General features: G+C 34.7%; 1 pseudogene; it reads right to left on the reverse strand.

Annotated features, from left to right (window-relative positions):
- Positions 1-1433: 1433 nt before the first annotated feature.
- Positions 1434-15983, reverse strand: LOC114740492 (protein VASCULAR ASSOCIATED DEATH 1, chloroplastic-like; annotated as a pseudogene).
- Between the last annotated feature and the right edge of the window lie 5903 nt (positions 15984-21886).

The following is a 21886-nucleotide window of genomic DNA, read 5'->3' on the forward strand; positions in this document are numbered from 1 at the left end:
TTTGGTCAAGCAATATTATCAATAATTTGTTCACTATATTTTAGAACCAGGTGACTATTTATAGAAAAATGTTATTTTTCAGCATATAAAAAAAATTAAAAGCGAATATTTCTTATAATTAGATTAAAAAATAATTTATACATTATTATAAAAATAAAAGATGGTGAGAAAAATTAAAGAGAAAATAAGATAAATCTCACATTCCATTTTTTCTCCAACTTTTTTTACCTCCTACTTTTTCTTCCTATTTAAACCGGAGAAAACTCACTTTTCTCCCTATTTTTTTTCCATGATTTTCTTTACTCCCTCATTTTCTGGCCATCCACGGGAATGGTTAATGTATGAAATCAATATTAACATCAATATATTATAAAAGTCATAAAAAGCCACATCATTCATAAATCACAAATTTGTTATATAAAAATAACATTTAAAATATGCGCGCCCCGTATAACAACACCCACAATCTAGTTATCACTTAGAATCTCTAAAATTACAACTCATACCTCCTAAAATTATTATTTATAACTCCCTTTTCCCAAGCATCCAATCCTTTTGCATTCTTTCCTCGCCCTCCATAGAGCCTACGGCCCAGGTTCAAGCAATACCCAAACGAAAAAGAATATAATAACAAGATGCTTTTTTTTAAAAAAAAAAAAATATGTATAGCCGTAAAATGAACAGAGTAACCCTAAAAAATAGAGTAAAATACATCAACCTACCTTCCATTTAACCTAAATTATTTAGACCTCCTTTTTATTTTGAAAATTTACATATACTTCCCTTAAAATCAAAATATATATTGTACAGACTTTCTTTCTAGTTTTGAGATTCAACTCCCATCCATCTATCCGTTAGTTGACCGTTAAATCATAAGATTGACCCATTATTTTGACCAAATTAACCTTTCTTTGTACAAATATTACTTAATAATTATCATTTAATGACATGTCATACATCTTTATTTGAAATTAAAAATAATTTTAATAAATATTTTATTTTTTTTGGTTATACTATTGAATTGATTACCATATTATAAATTTTATTAATTTTATAAATACAAATTTTTATTTTACAATAAATCTTGTTTATTTATTTAAACTTACTTGTGATGTAATTTTTAATGTTTTGTAATTGTACATATGTATTTTCAGTAAAATTATAAAGTTAATGTCTTAATTTATTAAGTTTAGTAAAAATATTAAATAGTTTATTACCAAATATTAATATTAAATGATAAACTACATATTTAATATAACGAGGGGTAAAGTAGGAAACAAGGTTTATTCTAATATTTTTTAATTAAAAAATATACGTAAAGAATCTTTTCAAAATATTCCTTAACCTTGTTAATGTTTTCGACTAAAATGTATATTATCAAAATAAAAAAGAGGTCCGTGTAATTAAAACAAAACAGAAAAGATGCCGAAGTATTTTACTCCAAGAAATATCCAATTCGGCGAGGATTCACAAGAAACAAGCCACCATGCAAGAGCTAAGTTTGTAATTAGACCGAAAATGTAAACCTATGGACTGTCAGGTGGACTTAAAAATATTACACATTGCAGGGTTCCTTTGTCTCTCTTTTGCTTTTAGGCCGCTAAGTCAGGAGCTTCTCTACCAAGTACAGACAACAATAAGCCGAGTGAAAATCCAGATAGTCTTCTGCAAGATCTTCTCCCCCCCCCCCCCAACTTTTCTCTCTCATATCCACGTACTACATTTTTCTCATTTACAAGGAAGGAATTGCCACAAGTACATGAATCAGAGTCTGGTGGGTGACTCTGAATCTATTTATTTAACTCTAGATCTCTGAGTTGTTTTTTCAAGAGTGCATGCTCGTGCCTCATTCTCTCCAGCCTAGTCTCAACCATATACATCTCATCTTTGAGGAAGTGAATCCTTTTCTCTAACCAAGCTATATCTGAAGGGCTTCTGCCCACTCCATATTCTATCCTGTTCATATAATCTGTTGGAGTGCTCACATGAATGTGCTGGGGCCTGGACAACAGTAGAAGTATGCTAAACTGCGGGAACAGAAGAAAAGTTTAGAAGTAACTCAAGTATGTACATCTCATTGTAAAATCAAAGGAAAAATCAGGTTTGACTAGTTGGAACGCACCTGCATAAAGAAGATGACAGCAAAAATGATGACTAGGAACAGAGAGAGATGGCTCTGACTTTTCAAACAAGACCGGAACTTTGTCACACATTCTCTTAACATGGATGAAATAGATGATGAGTCAATGAAATTTCCTTGCAATTGGTTGTCAATGTTGCGGTTAGAATGAACAATGTCAGAGGTAACTGGTTGAACTGCAGGGTTATTTGGCTCTTTTGAACTCTTTGAAGATCCTCCAGCTTTTTGTTCACTGTCTAAATTTCCTTCACTTGTTTGTGCCTCACTAGCAGTAGGAGCTCTCTCTGCATCAAGAAAAGTAAATTATGTGAACCTTATTATTAACATTTGGAAAGTATAAAATCTTTGGATTCCCAGATAAAACATAAGCTTTGCAAATACCAAACCTTGTTTTTCAAGGTTCTTTTGCTTCAACAATTCATGAGCCTGACAGAAATGAAATCAGTGAACAGATAATAATGAAAATCATTATTATTAATATGGAGATAACATTGTAATAGTTGCACAGCACAAAAAGATAATATGAACTTGCCATGTTTATCCATGTAGCATAAGCTTCTCTGCATTATTCGATTGTTGACTGAACTATTTTGCCTGTGATTAGGTACAATCACTTGGAGTTAGGAAAGTCCGATTTATGACATTAAAAGCAATGCACATCCAAATGCAACTCACTGCGTTATTTTTTTTTTTTTTTTGGGGGGGGGGGGGTTTGTTTGCTCCCGGGAGCAAAAGAATGGGCACTGAGCAAAACTTTTATGGATTCAGCGCAAATGAATGCGTCAATCACTTGAGATTACATTAATTTCAAGAATACTTATTCTCACAATCGAAGATGAAATTATAGTCATCAGAAACTAGAGCAAAAATTGGAGCTAAACACTGGGTAGCTCATAAAGACGCAATTATATCAGATTAATATGATTTGCGTGCACAAATTGTGCCTATTTACAGCAGAAGAAATTGATGCAAGTCTACACAAAATATCCCATGCAAAGATTCAAACATGAAAATTATGCAGAAAATTTAGAGCAGACCATCAAAGGTAGACGATTTGGACAATGCTCAATGGTTGCCTATAATTCAAGACCGAGTATACGCAACTGCAATGGAGTTATGAGGTTAGACTCGAACATCATCGTGAATCTAAGATATAGACATTGTCCAATGACATACATCTTTTTTTATGAAACTAAAAATCACTAGACATCCACCTAAGAAAGTTTGTATCGCCAAGAAAGTTCCTTGGTCATATTGTAGGAACTTTGACTTGATTGACCCTAAACTAAAATCATAATTAAGTACCATAAATCCAGGATAAAACCATATTCCATGAATAGCACCAGAGAAAAATAAAAATCAATTGGCTACATAATGCTCAAGAATCTCAGAACTTGACAGAAGCAAATGAAATTAACAACCCTTTGTTTACTGTGCAATTTATAAATTTAAGACCTGGCTTTCTTTATGTTCTTATATGACCAGCTACAAAACCGATGTATCATATCATTAACAGATGCAACAATAGCATAATCGTGAAACATTTAAAGTGGCATGAATGAACATCAACAATTTTAAAACCCAAATAAGAATACTATGTCTTGGTGCAACATAAGGTAGTACAAAAGAAAAAAAATTAATAACCTAAACAAACCATGGTAATATTTGAGTAAGCTATATACTATAGAGGAACACCTTTCCATATGGTGTTCTTCGAAAATGCCACATTCACATAAACCCGCAAAACGCAGCACTCTTCCAATTCATTGCCGTCTCTCTTAACATCCCATCGTCCCTGGTTATAAATGAGGAAAGTACTTAGTACGCAAAATTTACACACATAATTGGGCGAAAAGTTGTTAGTGAATAGAGAATAGAAAACAAAATATTTACTAGACTGTTCACACCTAAAGAAACTCAAAAGTAACGTGGTTGCTCTCTCTCTCTCTCTTTCTCTCTAAATACCCGGTTGTTCAACTTTAAACACCATTACTTATTTCTCAAGCCAAAATAAAAGGATTCACCAGCTCCTAAAGCCACAAGAGTGAAGAAATTTAAAATAATATATAATGTTGAAGCATCCTTATGTCCCTCCCTAACATTATCTCTCCTCTCCTTTGTCCATGCACTACCTGATAGGCTCACAAATAATCTTCCCTACTCCACCACTTCACTACCGGCCTGTAATAATTCTCAGTTTAGGCCTGGCACCATTTTTCCTCTGACATATGCTAGGCATGCTCCGTCCTCTTTTTGGGCTGACTCCTTTCTCCTAGAGTATGCTCTTCCACAAAACCTACTATTCCCATCATTCTCCTCTACAATTAAAAACTTGTGATGTCATACTGTGAAGGGAGGGGGGAGACGAGGAGGAGGAGGGATCATATGCGAAGAAAAAACTTGAGGGATAAAGCTTCAATAGGCAGAATGTCAATACAATCGAATAGTCCTACGGCTTATTTAGATTTACAGAGCCTTATTCCTATCCAAGTCAAACTACTACGATGCTCAGATAAGTTAATGGTATGGTAAGAAAAATAAATCCTTACTCAAGTAAAAGATAAACCTCATTTGAAATTGAATCAAATCGAAAAGACAGTATAAATAATCTAAATATCCTAAAAACGTATCCTAGTTTATTTATTATCAATTGAATTAATCTATATATATCCTAATAAAATAATTCTAACTGGACTTCCTACCACCTTATCCTCAGGATTGAATGCAGGGAACCGACTCTGAATCATTTCTAATTCTTTCCGGGTACATTCATAGTCAGGTGAGTTTTTCCAGTTACTATGAACCTTCTGTGGGCCAATCATTAGTAACTGCTTTTCCCACGTTAGGTTGAATCGTTTTTCATTTCTTCTGTAAGTCATTGGGTATGGGTTGTGCCACCATAGATGGGTAGAGGGCCAACTTCAAATGGAAAATATGAAAACGTAAAAAGAAAAGGTGTATGTATCCTTGTTGTGCAAGGTGCTGGCCATTCATTAGTAACCTTTTCTTCTTTGTCGCCTTAGGTTGAACCATTGTTTCCATTTCTTCTGTGTGAGGCCTTGGGTATATTTTGTGCCACCATAGATGGGTAAAGGGCCTATTTCAAATGGAAAATATGAAAAAATGAAAACAAAAGGTGTATCTTTCTTGTGCAAGGTGCTGGAGATCCTCAAGATATGGATTATTGGGCCTTAGCCTGTTAAGAGTTATTTTCCTGTTTTTTAGTATTATTATCCAGATAAGTTGTAGTTAGTTCAGTGACAATTGTCAGTTCAGTGACAATTGTCTATCTAGATTCCCAGATTTTAGCATTAATTAGATCTACTCTTTTTTCTTCTGGATTTGATTTTCTCTCTTGTGGTTTTAGCTTGGGTATCCTCTAGGTTTTAATGAAGTTAGCCTAGAAGGATTTGTGTACTTCATTGATTAATTGAAAGGAGAATTATGTCCTGGTTTTCATCTTGGTATCAAAGCACTCTTGGATCCGAACACTAGAAGAATGGTCCCCTCTGGAATGGTAAGAGGCATGAATATGAGCTCAGGAATCACCACCTAATAATAGGAAATGTAAGGTAAAATTCAATAGAAAACCACCACAATTACAAGCTCTAATTTATACCTTCTCCTTCATACATTAACAACGTTCTAGTCATGGACTTTGAGACTAACTCAAAAACTAACTGATCGGTTAGATACATGAAATATACCTCAACTGAATTTCATCCGTCAGTATACATTTGAATGGTCCCATCAGCCACCCAATAGCCCTGATAGAAGCTCAAACAGTTCATTGGACTCTTCAACAAAGCCATCCTTTCTCAATCCCCTTAACCTTTCTTAATTATCACCAGTTGGTGACAATGATGCCTTCCAACAACTCCTTAAACTATTACCAAGTCCTAGTCATTTCCCTGGCTTCTAGCCATTAGAATTAAATATGGGTTGGGGCCTCTGCACAAAACCCCCCTTCCTCCAAGGCAAAACAAAAACAAAACTAGCAGCCTTGGCATACTTATTTCCTTTGTTAATGCCATTCACAAAAAAGGACCTCGCCACCTTGAACAACCATCCATTGGGGTCTTGATGGTGGAAAGAGTCAGGGCTATTTTATCTTTAAGATAATTAGGATTTTTTAAATAGTTATTTTAACTAAGATGTTTTAATTACCAATTACCAATTTTAAATAAATTTAGTTGCATCAGAACTTTTAGGATTTATCCTATTATATCTTCTTAATTTTAATTAAGATATTTAAATCACATTTTTAAATAAATTTAGTTACATTAGATCTTTTAGGATTTATCCTATTATATTTTCTTAGATTATTTTAATTAATTGAATAAACTATACCTATATAGGCCCTAGGGATAGTTTAATGTAAGACTTTTTCATGATTTGTCTAATTTATTGAGGTAATCATCTACTTCTTCTTTTCTTTTATTTCTCCCTCCTTTCTCCTTCCCTCAAACTTATTCCAAATCTTGCCTTCATGGAGTATCTTGTTCGAGTTATATCACCAAATAAACTACTCAGAGGAGAGTCCTTCAATACAAGAGAAATCATGGGAAAGAAGAGTTAGGATTATTTTATCTTTATTTTAAGTTATTTTCAGTAGAATAATTATATTATTTTTCAAATAAACTTATTTGAATTGGGATTTATAAGATTTATCCTATTACCCTATCTCATATACGATTATCTTATTTTAGCTAGGTTTGGTTTACATTGTTTTTATTATTTGAATAACATGACAAAGGGCTCTATAAACAAACCCTAAGTTTAGTTCCATGTTATACCTATTTGATGATTTTAATAAACTACAAATTTGTTAGCCACTCCCTCCTTTCCTCTTATCAACTAGAAACATGATTAGAGATTTCAAATTACTGACAGCACACAGCAGACCAGTGAGGAGGCTAGTCAACCTTTAAAGTACTAAAAAAAGCATTGCCTTGCACGATTGTAGAAGCTTGCCAGGGAATTAGGAAGATGAAAGAAAAGGGAAAGCCACTTTACGATGGTCAGAGTGTTGACCTTGAGATTCCTGCTGTTATGGAGAAGCGGAGGACTAGACTTGCTATAGGGTTGCTACAGGCAGGGTCTATTAGAGGGTTAAGTTGGCGGCTGCGAGAGTCACTTTTTGGGTCCTTAAATCTTCCCTTCGGTCCGGACAGGGGAGTTCTCTCTTTTGGGTATTGAGAGTGGTGTGGAGAGTTCTGGCCTCTCGAATGCCAGGTTGGTGGTGGAGGGAGGTCATCTTTCTTCATCATTTGCTCTTTCTATTTTAGTGAATTTTAGTGTGCTAGGGAATTTGAATGTGCTGAGAGCAATTTCCTTGTGTATCCTTCGTGATTTTTCATATCTTGATACTTTCTTTCCGCTGAGAAGAAGATCATCTGACATCTAATATAAAATCAGTGTTGCATATCTAGTATTTTCATATTTTGCTTGGGTGCTATTACAAAGTAAAAATTAAGCACCCATTTCTACAAGAGGGCATCTATATCCCCTAAGTGCAGCTTCCTTGTCGCATTTTTGTATAAGAAATAAAAATGTTCTTCATTTAGGTGCCTTTAATGATAATGAAAGAGGTTTTAGAACTGACGTAATCCGCTACCTCTCATTCAGCCAACTGGACAACATATTCTGAAAAATTAATTTCTCTTCTAAAAGAAACTTATAAGGCTTAAAGTTACAGAAAATTCCCGATTATATGCATTGAAATTTTCAGCAGCTTACCTCAACACGGAAATAATCCGCATAAGGTACACCGCTGACTTCTTGTGATGTCTCTAAAAGCATATGACTAAAAGAAGCAAAAAGTGCAATGTCATGAAAACAAATAAAGTGATTCAAATGCTCGCCCCATACATTTCAAATACTCAAATGCAAAATTACAGTAACTTCACTTTTAAAAAAAAAATAATTAAAAAACAAGAGAAACATATAGATTAAAAATAAGAGCAAAGTCGGTCGTAATCTAACCAAAGATACAGTGATACAACACCATTAGTCAGCAGAGAAGAAACGCACAGAATATTCTTCCTAACTAGATCAAAATGAACAAAATCCCAAATTCACTCGACAGCCATCGGAGAGATACAAATTATTCTACAAGAATCTTCCTCATCTCCTGCACTACTTGTACCCTCACCAGTCACCACCCCCCTTCTTTCTCCAATCATTAGGTGATATGAATAATATAACATCTCACATGATTCCAATATATTGCAATATTGCATAGACTCTGATTATGTTCTTAAACCTCACCCCATTTTGCCCCCAGCTTCCCAGGACATCCATCCTGGCACCGCCATAGGTTTCCCAAAACTTAGCCCCCAACTAATTTAGCCCCCAAAAAAGTTAAATCAAACTGCACATTAAGTTCAGGGTTTAAGTGCAGACTTAACTCTCTTCCCAGATTGTACCCAAAAAAAAAGAAAAAAAAACTCTTACCAGATGAACGACAGAAGAATATTGACAACCAACAGCATAGCTACAACCTGTTCTTGTAGATTCGGAGTGTCTGAACTTCATGACAACCACCAAATTTCGCTCATTAGAAGGATTGAAAATCACATGAGAAACATAAAAATATAATTGCAAAAAGAAAAAGTAAAACACAGGCTTGAACAATGAACTTCGAATTATTGGATGTTCAAAATAGAAGCAGCGATGCATACCAAGATAAATTTTTATTGGATGTTGAAATGACTTTTCACGGGTATACCCAACTTCTTGAGAATGCCATGAAGTACACTTCAAGTCTGAAAGTAATCATCATACGTACCAAAATAATAAGGCTTTGAAAAACTATGTATTCTTTATTCCTTACATTAATTAAATAATCCAATATCAGCATCAAAAGATTAAAATTCCAAAAGTAAATTGAGGTAAATAAGTAATACGAGATTCGAGCAGGCTACCTTTATCTCCACATCTTTTATGAAACGACTCATGAAAATTAACAGCATCATCTGATAAAAAGTACCTAAAGAAGTCCTCTACTGTTATCTGCAATTAGTAATCAGAAGCTTTAGACAAACATTTGTCCAGATGGTAGTTTTAGTTATTAATCACAAGTAATCAACATTGGAAAACTTTAAAGGAAGTAAAAAATTGAGCGAAATACACTCACACCTCCTTTAGGTCATGTTTGGTAGGAAGTCATTTATGAGGGATAAAGAAAGGGGGAGGGACAAGGAGAGAGGCTTCAACGGAAATGCAGTTTTTAGGCTAAAAATGTGTTTGGCACATGGGAAGAAATCATGGATTTTTCTTTTTCTTTTGTGCATTGAAAGTTTGGCATGAAGCAATCAAGAAAGGGAAGGAGTCAAAATAGGCAAATGACATAAATAACACTCATTAAAACAATTAAGTTGAATTTTCAGAATTATGGACATTATTTTGATATAAAATGGATAGAAGATTACTACTTTTTACGGGAAATGACACTTAAATATTTATATAAAATAATATTTATTTTGAAAAATTTAAAAATTAAGATATTTTAAATCAAGAATGGACAAAATAGTCAAAATATACCATACATTAGGGCACGGGAATGCATTTTCTGTTCTTGGTAGGAAGGAACCTTCCGTGGTCCAAGCCAAAGAGGCCTTATTCAAGCATAATTCCTTAGTAACTTGATAATATGCACAAAACATATCAAGATAATGAACTCTCTCCACATCTCCCTTTCATGAAAGCTCTTTTTTCCATAACAAACATGATCTTAGTGTTTTGGAAAACTACTCCAACAATATCAGCCCCCTCTACATTAAAATTATTATACACTCTCTCCCGAATAATTTGAACAGACTGCTAGACAACACAGTTGTGCATGTCAAAAATCAATTCCGCATAGGGTGTGGACACAGCTTACTTGAACATCAAGAAAGATATTCGTGTGCTTTCATCCCAAGGGGGGCTCTGGTGTTGCATTATATTAAACATCAACAGGGTAATTTAGTAACTTTCTATTTGTAAGACAAATTACCGGAAACTTTGATTCTGCAACATCTGTATAAACCTCCGGTACTGCAAGTCATAAACAAGATCAAAGCATTAAAATAAAAGCATAAATAACAAGAATCATAAGAATATAGTTAGACCAAAAACACAGCATACAATAAGATACACAGAATAGATAGATAGATAGATAGACAGACAGACAGACAGACAGACAGATAGACAGACAGACAGTGTATTTTGCTCTCCCAAGCATAAAATATTTCCCTGAACAATTACTCACACATTATAATAATATACTAATTGGATGATAGTAACATGTTAAAATATATAAGCCAATATGCTTTTAGCGCAAAGTTTATTCCGCAGTATAACAAAGCATGGCATAAGAATGGTAAGCCTTCTTCATGATTCAACAACTCTTAAATGAGATGAAGTTTTTCACCATTGTAGATTTTGATATATGCACAGGAGAACTGCAGTAATTTTCAAAGCATAGGATGAAACTTGAAAGTAACTTTCTGAGATCTTAATATGAATGGTTTGAAAACTTCTTCCCATCTTTTAGTAAATAGAAACATCTTGCTACTGATGCTGCATCCAAGAGTTTCCTTCCAGCAATAAAGATAAAAAAGTCTCAAACCTTACAGCACTAATCTAACAAAGAGGACCTTTGTCAAACTAAGAAAACACAGCATATGATCCCTCACCTGATAGACCTACTTTTCTTCAGGACAAGGATTATTATTACCACCCGATTACAATCAAGCCCATTACTCTCCTAAATAAAGCCTTCCCTGTCTATGACTCTCCTAAATAATGCCTTCCCTGTCTGTGACCCAACAAGGCTGGAAGTAACCAAATCTATGAAACCAACAGGCTCTGCAGACTTTTTTTCTTCATACAACTAGTTAAATGGAATTCTAAATTTCCTCTTCCTCAAAAGGCCGCTCTAAGTTGAGTTATCCTGAGAAATACCCAGTCCAGCCCCTTAATAGAAGACCTACAGGATATATCCTAGGAATTCTGACAACAACAACAAAAAGTTACCTCCTCACCAATGACTCCAACCTCTTTAACTCTTAACTCCTTCATCAAACTCTTCCTCCTATGCATAGCTACTCTATGGTAAAGATTAATTTCTGGTGCTTATAATTGCAACCCAACAGACTCTTTATAGAAAGAAGAAAATGGGACAAGGACTTCACTTTTAGCATTAAAGAGGAAACTTTCCTCATTATGATATATCATCCATAACATCAACTTTCAATGAAGTCAGTTGAACCATGGAGATGAAAGTGAAATTCAGGCATATCCACACAGTAATAAAGCACCTTCATTTGCGGATGTTAAGTATGTTATTTCATATTATAGAACTAATGATGCCTTTCTGACCTCAAAGTTCTCAACTTCATATGCTACAAAAGTAAATATAACTTACGTTCTTTTCTTAATGATATGCATGTGAATATATGCACGTCTATACAAGGAAATCATGCTAAAAGGCCAATACAAGGAAAACAACCTTTTACCTGGAATGAGCAAGAAACCAATAGTTCTGAAAAAATATTGGAAAAAGAAAAAGGATATTTATAGCAAACTTATAACAGAGGTGATAAAAAGTTAATAGCCAACAAACAAGTTATGCACTAACTTCCTGATTTATTCTTTTTAATTAGCACAGCTTCTTGTACAAAATATTTGCAACTTAATTTCACAGGTAAGCTTTCAATTTATGAGATAAACATATGACTCTTTCGCAGTCCAAATTTCAGTAGTCATCTTTTATTAGCAGCATATCATGGCTCTATTCCACATCCCTGAAGCACTAGGAGGGTAAAATTTCCCTTTTTCTGCAAATATGGGAAAACTAATTTGGAGGTCCCTATAATTATACTCAGTTTTCAATCAAGTCCCTGAGTTTTTTTTCTTTTTTATTAGATCCTTTAGATTTCCACTGTTATATGCGTTACTCCCTAAACCTAAAACTGTTAAGTTAAAATTAACACCGTTGAAAGTTCCATCTGAATCACCATCTTCTTTGACTTCCTCCCACCATAACCCCCAAGCTTTCTCTCTCCTTCCCCACCATTATACAACTCATCATTCCATCCCCAACATGTGTGCCATTAGAGCTCAACTTTTTTGACTGCATAGCTGCTATTATTACTTGATCCATTGTACCCATCATCAACCAGGATGCCTTCACTTATGGGCCTAGCCATGTCGGATTCCATGACTGGTGCAACAACTCTGATTCTACGATGGAGGTAAGCATGATCGATAAAGAAGAGATATAATAATACAGGCTCAACTCCGATGAGACATTTTGGGGAAGGAGAAATGGATGAGTTATATATATTTCTTTCTCATTTGTTGAGGATGATGTCAATGATTGAACAAAATTTGACTTGGGGTGCTATAGTGATTAAAAGTTCTTATATGGATATGATCTCAAAATAGCACTCTGTGCCGAAACATAGGAATAATTTGGTTCATGCACTGGTTTCTCAAGATATATTATTGATTTAATTAATGTCATCAAAAATGACTTGGGTGTGAATTAGGTATATTTTCTGGGATATTTGATTAAAAGGCCTTGTGGATGATTTCTAAATAGCATCCACCAGCAAACAAGTCATTTGCTGGTGAGTGCCATTTAGATTGGACATGGATGAGCCATATGTTGTGAGAAACGAATGAGTTATATGTATTTTTTATGATGGATATGCCGTTGGCCAGCGAGGTGTTTAATGGTGGGGGAAGGAGATGATATTGAGGAATGAGAAAAGGAGAGAGAAAGCTTGGGGGCTAAAGAGTTACAGTGAAAGGAGGTTGAAGAAGAAGATGATTTAGACTTTTAACGGAATTTTTAACAGTGTTAGTTTTAATTAACAGTTTCAAGTTTTAGGGAGTAATGGATCTAACAATAAAAATTTAAAGGATCCAATAAAAAAGAAAAAAAGTTCAGGAACTTGATTCAAAATTGAGTACAATTCTAAGGACCTCCAAATTAGTTTTCCCCTGCAAATATTACATGGTAACCAGACCTTTCCCTGACCTCTGATAGACATTGAATCGGCAATTCAAAATAATGGAAAAATCTACATGGAAACCTTTTCTTCCATAAACAAATCATAGAAAAATAAATCCATTTAAGTGTCTGCATCTCAATTGTGAGCTAGAAGAACTACCCAAACTCACTTTTTGGAGCATCCATATCCTCTTCCTTCCAATTCCAGGTAGCTCCTGAAATAGCATTGTTTGATACAGTTTCTGCACCATCTGCTACACTGGATTGCTCCTCTGGAACAGCCACGGCTTCACCATCTTTGCTAGATTTATCTTTGCTCCTGATTCCCACACATAAGTAAACACTGGATGAGTCCCACATTAAATCAAAGCAGTCCAAAGCAACAATCGAAATCATAATAAGCATACAGATTGGCAGCACGTGATTCATTGTCTACTATCTCAGAACCGTTCACTTTTTCAATAGCTATAAATCCATTCTCTTGGCTGCTAGACTCAGATACTGGTTCCTGAAGTAAAATCAACGCATTAAACAACATGAGTAACGCAGCAATAGCCAATTAATCAACATTCTAGAATCTTTCTGGGAACGCGAGATTCTAACAGATGACAAAGAAAGTATTGGTAGCACTTGAACTTAAACTATAAATATTATAGAAATACAATCCTTCAAACAAGAATGAAGTGCCAAGTTTACCTTGAACCAGTAAATTAACCAAATAATGCATGCATTGAGGAAGTCCATATCATAATAAATAGGGCTTGTCAGCTCTTGTCAGCTCAAATATATGTAAAGCGATGCTAAATGAATCTTAACAGATAAGCATTTCAATGGACGGGTAGCCAATCATTACTTTAGAAATATAAATTCAAAACATATATCCAATATCCAAGCCTTGTCCAGAATTGAAAGATTCACATTTCTCACACCAACATTCTAAACACCAAAAAACTTCTTTAAGGGGAAAAAAGGTAAATTATACCTAAAGAAGCACAACAATCATGACATCCTCCTCCTCCTCAACCTATTTGCTACTTTGTCCATAATCTAGCAACAAATTAGTATACCCGCGGGTAACCTTATATTTCCTAAAGCATATCACGCTACCAATGTAGAAATAAATATATTTGCTCCCAAGTTAATTAACCCTCACAACATTACAAACATTAGGCATCAAGTGTCAACATAATTTTCAATTAACCTGCTGCTCAGTGCTGGCTTTGGCACCATTGCGATGTTGCAACCACCCATCATTAATGATATTAAATGCTTCATCACGGGATAGAAGGGATGCAAAAATGTACTGCCAAATATACAAGTGATGTAAGACATCACATGGCTGGTTTTAAAACACAAGATTGACGCAGATCAAAAGCCAAATGCAACACAAAGACTTTGATCATATAACATACCTTCTTGTCTCCAGCCAAAATTTCAATGGCATTAGGAAAGAGTCCTGCTGCTTTGCCTTGCGTACACTGGTGACTTTATCAAAGGGGATTACTCTCTATATCATTAAACCATCAAAATTTATAGGAAGCAATAAAGACCGAGAGTGAGAACTAAAAGCAATAACTACGGAAATCATACAGTGACCATATAAACAAATAAATAGTCAAAAATTGAGCTATGTAGCATACCTTTGTCTCAAACCCGAATATGTTTGAGTAAAAACAAATAAAATGTACGAACAGGTACATATGACCCTACAAACAAACAAAAGAAAAGCTTAAAAAACAAAAACACATTTTTAATACATCTCTAAAGAAATATAGAATAGAGATATTCACACTAACGCAATAGAATGAAATACTAACAGGAACAGCAAATCATGCTCCTAGAGCAACATTCAATCAGATGTAAAAATTACCTGGATTAATATATTTTCCTGGAGAGCACAGTTAAAATCTTCAATAAGGACCTGAAAAAGAAAAAAAATAGAAATCAATGAAGAAGAAAAGTTTCTTCATTACCAAACAAACAACCGGAAATGTCAGAAACTTCTCAACTATAGGAGACGACATTATATATAAATAGACAGGTCAGACAACAACGTCATATTGTTGTACAACGCATGCAACAAAGTCTAGCTGAAAAGCACATGCCTTAGCACTCACTCACGTTCAAGCCCAGAATCTGTCCTTTTGAACTCTGTTGCCCTTTGTACAGAGAATGTAAAGGTTTTATCCTATACTTAACTCACGTAAAGGAAACAAATGATGGAAAGATAACATAACCAAAGCAAATGACAAGAGTCATGTGGTATCATTAATCAGCACAATTGCATTAGTTCTGAAAGATGTAAACTTCACAAGTCATTAGAGACTGCCGAAATCTTTCTCTTTTTTTTTCCTTTTCAAGCAAACGAAAATTCAACCTTAACAGAATGGCATCGACAATCAGCCAACAGAAATCTATCTATAAAGATATGACAATTATACAAGAAAGACTGGTGCTCATCATGATTGAATATACTCACTTCCTCTGGCGGAAGACGAAACAACTGACGATACTCTTCGCTCTTCAATATTTCCGCGGACTGTAACCAAAAAAATTACGCATGATCATCAAGCCAAAAATTTTGAGAACAAAAAATTCGTGTGATAATAAGCTCAGCACCTCAATTTCAGCATCTTGACGACGGTTCTCCAAAGAATTGTTAGAATAGCTCCGATCAAGACCATTTGAGGGCGAAGGAGACGACGATGGCGTACCAGAGACTGATTCCGAAGGCGCGGCATCCATATGCTGAGTTTGCGGTTCACTCATGCCGCCGGCTTGAGCGGCGGTGACAGCCATAGAATAGAAGAAAACGACCGAAAGAGAGGAGAGATCTGGAAAAGCGCGGGGTGGGGGGGGGGGAGGATGGGTCGGTGGTGGTTGGGGCAAGTTGAAACTTGAAGCGTTTGGGGGACGCCCGGAAGGGAGCATGGAGTCACAGGCAGAGTCAAACATCAGCAGCTAAAGGTAGGGGTCATTATCGTCCGGCTAAATTGACTAACCGACACGTGGCTTCATTATTATATTAATAATTGGAAAAATGGAAAGGTCCCACACAAAGAAATATACTACAATACAATACAGCCCCTTCAAATTTGGTAATGAATCATAAGTCTTATAGGAACTCAATTATAATAATAAGAATATCAAAAAGACATTATTATCCAATAATATAGAAGGAAAAGCGCTCATATTTCCCGCACGATCTGAAATTGTTACATATGGAAGAGAAGAGCTGGAGAAAGAAGGAAGTAGCCATTGATGATGAAGCATCTTCCTCATCACTATTAGTGAACTCCAAAGAGCTTCTATTTTAATCTCTCTACACTTCCAGGTTTTGAAACTTTCTTCCCCTCCTCTCCTATTACATTTTGCTCGACTGATTATGTTTGGGTATAGAAATTTAGAAAATTATTTTTGCCTTTAGCTATTGCAAAGCTCTTGTTTTTTGTCTAATATAAACAAGTTAATCAATAAAAAGGTTGTGCTTTTGTTTGGTGTGGATTTGTAATTTAAGTTGAGGTTTTATTGCGGGTGGGTAAGATGATGATAGGTGCTTTGTTTTTAGTTACCTTGTAGGTGATTTTGTTCTGTTTTAGTATGGTTTAGTATGAAGGGCCAAAGAAGATGAAGGTTAGTTTGGGTATAAACTTTTCCTACAAAATGGGATATTGTGTTGTCAATATAGGCTGCAAAAGTTGTCAATGGATACCATACCGTGATAGTTATCAATAGTGTTGATTCACTTGTCAATAACAGCTGGACAATTGTTGATGCAGGTTTATATTAATAATGGCTAGTGCGTTGGGGAAGCATCACACCGTCAAATCATGCAAAAACCCAAATACCAGCTAAGAGCATATTGAAGTCAACTATTTTTTATATATGGATATAAAAGGAATATTTTGTAAATGAGTATGAAGGGATTTTTTTTGTAAATGAGTACACACCAATAATTAGTTCGATAATTACATGCAACCCGTGTGTTTTTTTTTTATGGGTTGTGAAATATGTGCAGTTATTTTTTGTCAAAAAAATATGTGTAGTTCCATATATATAAAGATAATAAAAGTTGGCTATAAATTGATATGTTAAATTCTATTGTCATTTAAGTTGTAATTATCACACCCTGTATTGTCAAGAGACCTATTCTGACTTGTCACTAATTACAGTATGACTTGTCAATTAATCTGTTGATAGAAATTATCTAAAATGTGAATTCAAGTGACATAATGTTGGCATATCATATGATGTTTTCAATTAATCTGTCATACTACATTTTAGTTATAATGTCATATATAATCATTATTAAAAGCCTATTATTACTGGTATAAAATTATAAAATGAATTGTTAATAACTATACCATCGCTTGTCAAACAGTGACACTGTGACTTGTCAACAGTTGCATTGTAACTTGTCGATGGTGACACTGTGATTTGTCAACCATGGAATCAAGGGCATATCATTTCATCCAGGCGTTGTGGCGAATTTATCCATGCACTGTGACACGTATTACATAATGTCTTTTATGCTTCAAATGCCATGACGGATTGAGCATTATTAGATTTGTCAACAAATGCACTGTAACTTGTCAACGGTGGCACTGTAACTTGTCAACGGTTGTGCTGTGACTTGTCAAGTTTTGAAAAATTGTCATCCAATTAATATACTTTTTGGTTAATATTTATATTTAAGTTACATATAACTTAATTGAACATTTTAAACAAATAATACCTTCAATTCTGAAAATTTTCAATATCAGTTGTTAATATCCACACGTTGACTTGTTAATAAGGCCAATGTAACTTGTTAAATTTTCTACTATTTAAGGTCATTTTCAGAATTACTCTATTAAACATAACTTAATTGAAAATTTCAAATAAATAACACTTTCACATAAAGTAAGAAGACGCTGCATGGAATTAGATTATCCATGAATTTGATACAAAGCAATGATACTACTTTGCACTACTTCATGGATATTAACTACATAATTTACTTGTCAATACAACCACATAAAATTGTCAAAAGTGGCACCATAAATTGTAAGCACAGTCTGATCAACTATTTTTCATCACAGCATTTAATGACTTCGATACAAAATGTCATTTTACAAGCACAACAAATATAAATAACGAAGGTCTCTATTTCTTTCTTTAGCTATGACTTTTTCTCGGAAGCATGGACAAGAATTTGTCCATATGCAAATTATTTTGGTGACTGACAAGCTACCGCAAGCAACCAACTTTCAAATCACAAAGGTCTTCATAGGAGTACTTCGAAATTGCTCTTGGCAATCCTCGTTTTGTTCTTTTTCTTCTCCGTCTAAATCTACATCTGCTTCACTCAATTTTTTTTTCTTCTGCCTCTTTTTCTTCCTAGCGATCCTCATTTTGTCCCTTCCTTTATACTTGTTATTCTTACACTACCTCCAACATATCTCATATCATCTTCTCTATTATTTATAAACTTACACCTTATATGAACAAAGCAAAATAGATGCTTCTTAGATGTATTGGTCATCATTAATGTAAACCTGTATCAACAGTCGTCTAGCTATTATTGACAAATGAAGCAGCACTATTGACAACTATCGCGGTGTCTATTAACAACTTTTGTAGCCTACATTGATAACACAATATCCCATTTCACAGGAAAGGTTTTTACTCACACCAACCTTCATCTTCTTCAGCCTTTCACACTAAACCATGCTAAAACAGAGCAAAACTACCCACAATGTAACTAAAAGCAGAGCACCCATCATCATCCTACCCACCTATAATGACACCCCAACTTAAATCACCAACCCACAGCAAACAAAAACAAAACCTTTCTATTGATTAACTTGTTCATATTAGACAATAAACAAAAGCTTTGCAATGCCTAAAAGTAAAAATGATTTTCTAAATTCCCATACCCAAACACAATCTATCAAGCAAAATGTAGTAGAAGAGGAGGGGAAGAAAGTTTCAAAACCTAGAAGTCTGGAGAGAATAAAATGGAAGCTCTTTGGAGTTCACTAATGGTGATAAGGAAGATGCTTCCTCATTAATGGCTACTTCTTTCTTTCTCCAGCTTTTCTCTCCCATGCGTAGCAACTTCAGATCGTGCGGGAAATATGAGCACCTTTTCCTTCTACACTGCAAGATAATAATGTCTTTTTAACATTCTTATTATTGCAATTAAGTCCTTATAGGACTTGTGATTCATTATCAGATTTCAAGGAACTGTTTTGTAGTATATTTTCTTGTGTGGGACCTTAATGTCATTCTCCCTTAATAATTTTTTTAAAATTTTAATTATTATTTTTTGGAATGAAAAATGAATCCGTAAAGCGTTCGCGCGTTCGCCTTAGTGGTGATGATGAAGCCATGATGGTGAATATCAAACCCTTTGCCGACGCTTCCCATTTTAGCAAGCATCTTTCTTGGCTTTGCGGTTACGCCATAGCAAGGGTCTGGTTTGGTTTCCTCTTTGTTGGACTAGCTATTACTTGTTACATCCAAGCAACACAAATAGATCAAAAAATGAATTTAATAACATGTTTATCACTACGTTCCCACTACTGGAGCTGTTTGGGATAGAGATGAAAAACACTTGTAAGCATATTTTACATATGTAGAAACAAAACTCTTTTCACATGCTTATTTTGTATTTTATAAATCATAATTGAAAATGTAATTATAAACTATTCTAAACGGGCCCATTGTCTTTCTTAATTTAGTTCAACTTATTGCCCTTTATTCATAATATAAGTCATTCATGAATTTAGGAAGAGTAAAAAATCATTAAATTTATTAAAATATTGCTAACTTTATTTTTTTTATTTATTCTACCCCAAAAAAAATCTTCTTTCTAGTTGAAGTAGACAAAATAGATTAAGCCTATTGGACTGACTTGTTTAGATTCAAGGCCGAGCTTTAGGGGGGAAAACAAAATTTTACATTAAATGGGCTTGTAAGTACAAATCCGTTCAGAGCATAGTTGGTTAGAAGGGAGGGACGAGCAAATGAACCACTTTCCCTATTTGGTCAGAAATTTTGAAAAGGAGGGGTTCACACAAATAAGAGGAGGGTTTAGAATTTTTTTTGGATTTTTTTTCCTGAGATTTGATGAAGTTTACAGTTTCACAATGTCTCTCCATAAATTTTGTTATCATAGCAGATCATATTATTAACTCAAAAAAATATTTTATTTTTCCATAACACACAAATAAAAGAATATAAACTAGCATATAAGGGTATAATAGTAAATTAATTATTACCTCAAATTGCCTCTCCTTTTGAATCAAACAAATGATCATTAAATATCCCTCCCCCTTCTGATTAAACCAAACAAGGTAACATTAAAACTTTTCCCACCCTCCCCTCCCCTCCCCTCGCCTCGAATCAAACAGGCCCTAAAAGTGGACTTGGTTACCTGTGTATTTTCCTTAATTTAATGTATATGTTAACCATTTTAGTGATTATATTTATTTATTTATTTATTATTTAATTAGTAATTACTTTAAATTCTGTTAATTCGTCATAAATCATATGATCAACACATGGTGTAAAATTAATCAAAATATTTATGTAATTATGAATAATTTTTTATGAACAAGCCTAATAATTAAAAAAGAGAGATTTAATTTATCAATCCCTATAGTTTTAGTAAATTTTAAATTAGGTCCCTGTAATTTTTTTTCTTTTTGTCTAATCGTTATTGTTTACACTATTATTAGTGTTAATCACTACAAAAAAAAGACTTTAGGTGATGACTTTCGACGACGACACCAAAAAGTCACCGCTGAAACTAAGACTTTCAGCGGCGACAAAAGTGTCACCGCTGAAAGTTCGCTACTAAAACTAAGACTTTTAGTAGCGACAAAAGTATCACTGCTGAAAGTGGACTTTCAGCGACAACTTTTCTAGTCACCGCTGAAAGTTCGCTACTAAAACTAAAACTCTCAGCGGCGACACTTTATTTTACAATATTAATAAACAAATTCAATCTGGCTCAATGGCAAGAAGATTGGACATGAAAGGAGGTGGTCACGAGTTCGAACCTTGAAGAAGACACATTTTAGGTGAAAATATTTGAATGATGACGTGGCAGGGGCGGAGTGACGTGGCAATGACATGGAGGTGGTTAGTGATGATGTGGCAACCGGTGACGATGACATGGCAGCCAGCGGTGATGACGTGGTTGACGGAGGTGATGACGTGGCATTGGTAAAGCCAATTCTTGTTAGGCATTACTTTCAGCAGCGACAAAAAAGTCGCCGCAGAACATCCCTTTCGCTAAAAGTTTTCAGTCACGGCTGCTACGGCAACTACTTTTTAGCAGCGAAAAGTCGTCGCTGAAAACTTTCAGCAGCGACTTTTATACTTTCAGCGGTGACTTTTTGTCACCGCTGAAACTTAATTTTTTTTTAGTGAATCCTTCTGTTTGTTAAAGTTGCTTTTGCCGTTAGTTTCCCTTAACTAGAGTTGATGTGGCATTTGAATAAAATCTGAGTATGCATCTCGGGGGGGAAGAGAGGAAGTAACCATCTTCCTCCTCATTCAACTTCTCTCTTCCCTCCTCCATACCTCTCCCCACTCTAGTGAACACTTAGAGCTAACTTTCACAGTTCATTCTCCCCCCCCCCACTATCACCATCTATGTCTTCTCTTGCATAGGCTTTATCCCTATTGTTTCCCCTTCCATGGCACCACCATGATTACACCGTCGCCGGTGCCAGCTCCATCACACTTGT

The sequence above is a fragment of the Neltuma alba genome, unplaced genomic scaffold (genome assembly GCF_004799145.2).
Source record: "Neltuma alba isolate B1F8T4 unplaced genomic scaffold, ASM479914v2 tig00003162_pilon, whole genome shotgun sequence".
Lineage (NCBI taxonomy): Eukaryota > Viridiplantae > Streptophyta > Magnoliopsida > Fabales > Fabaceae > Neltuma > Neltuma alba.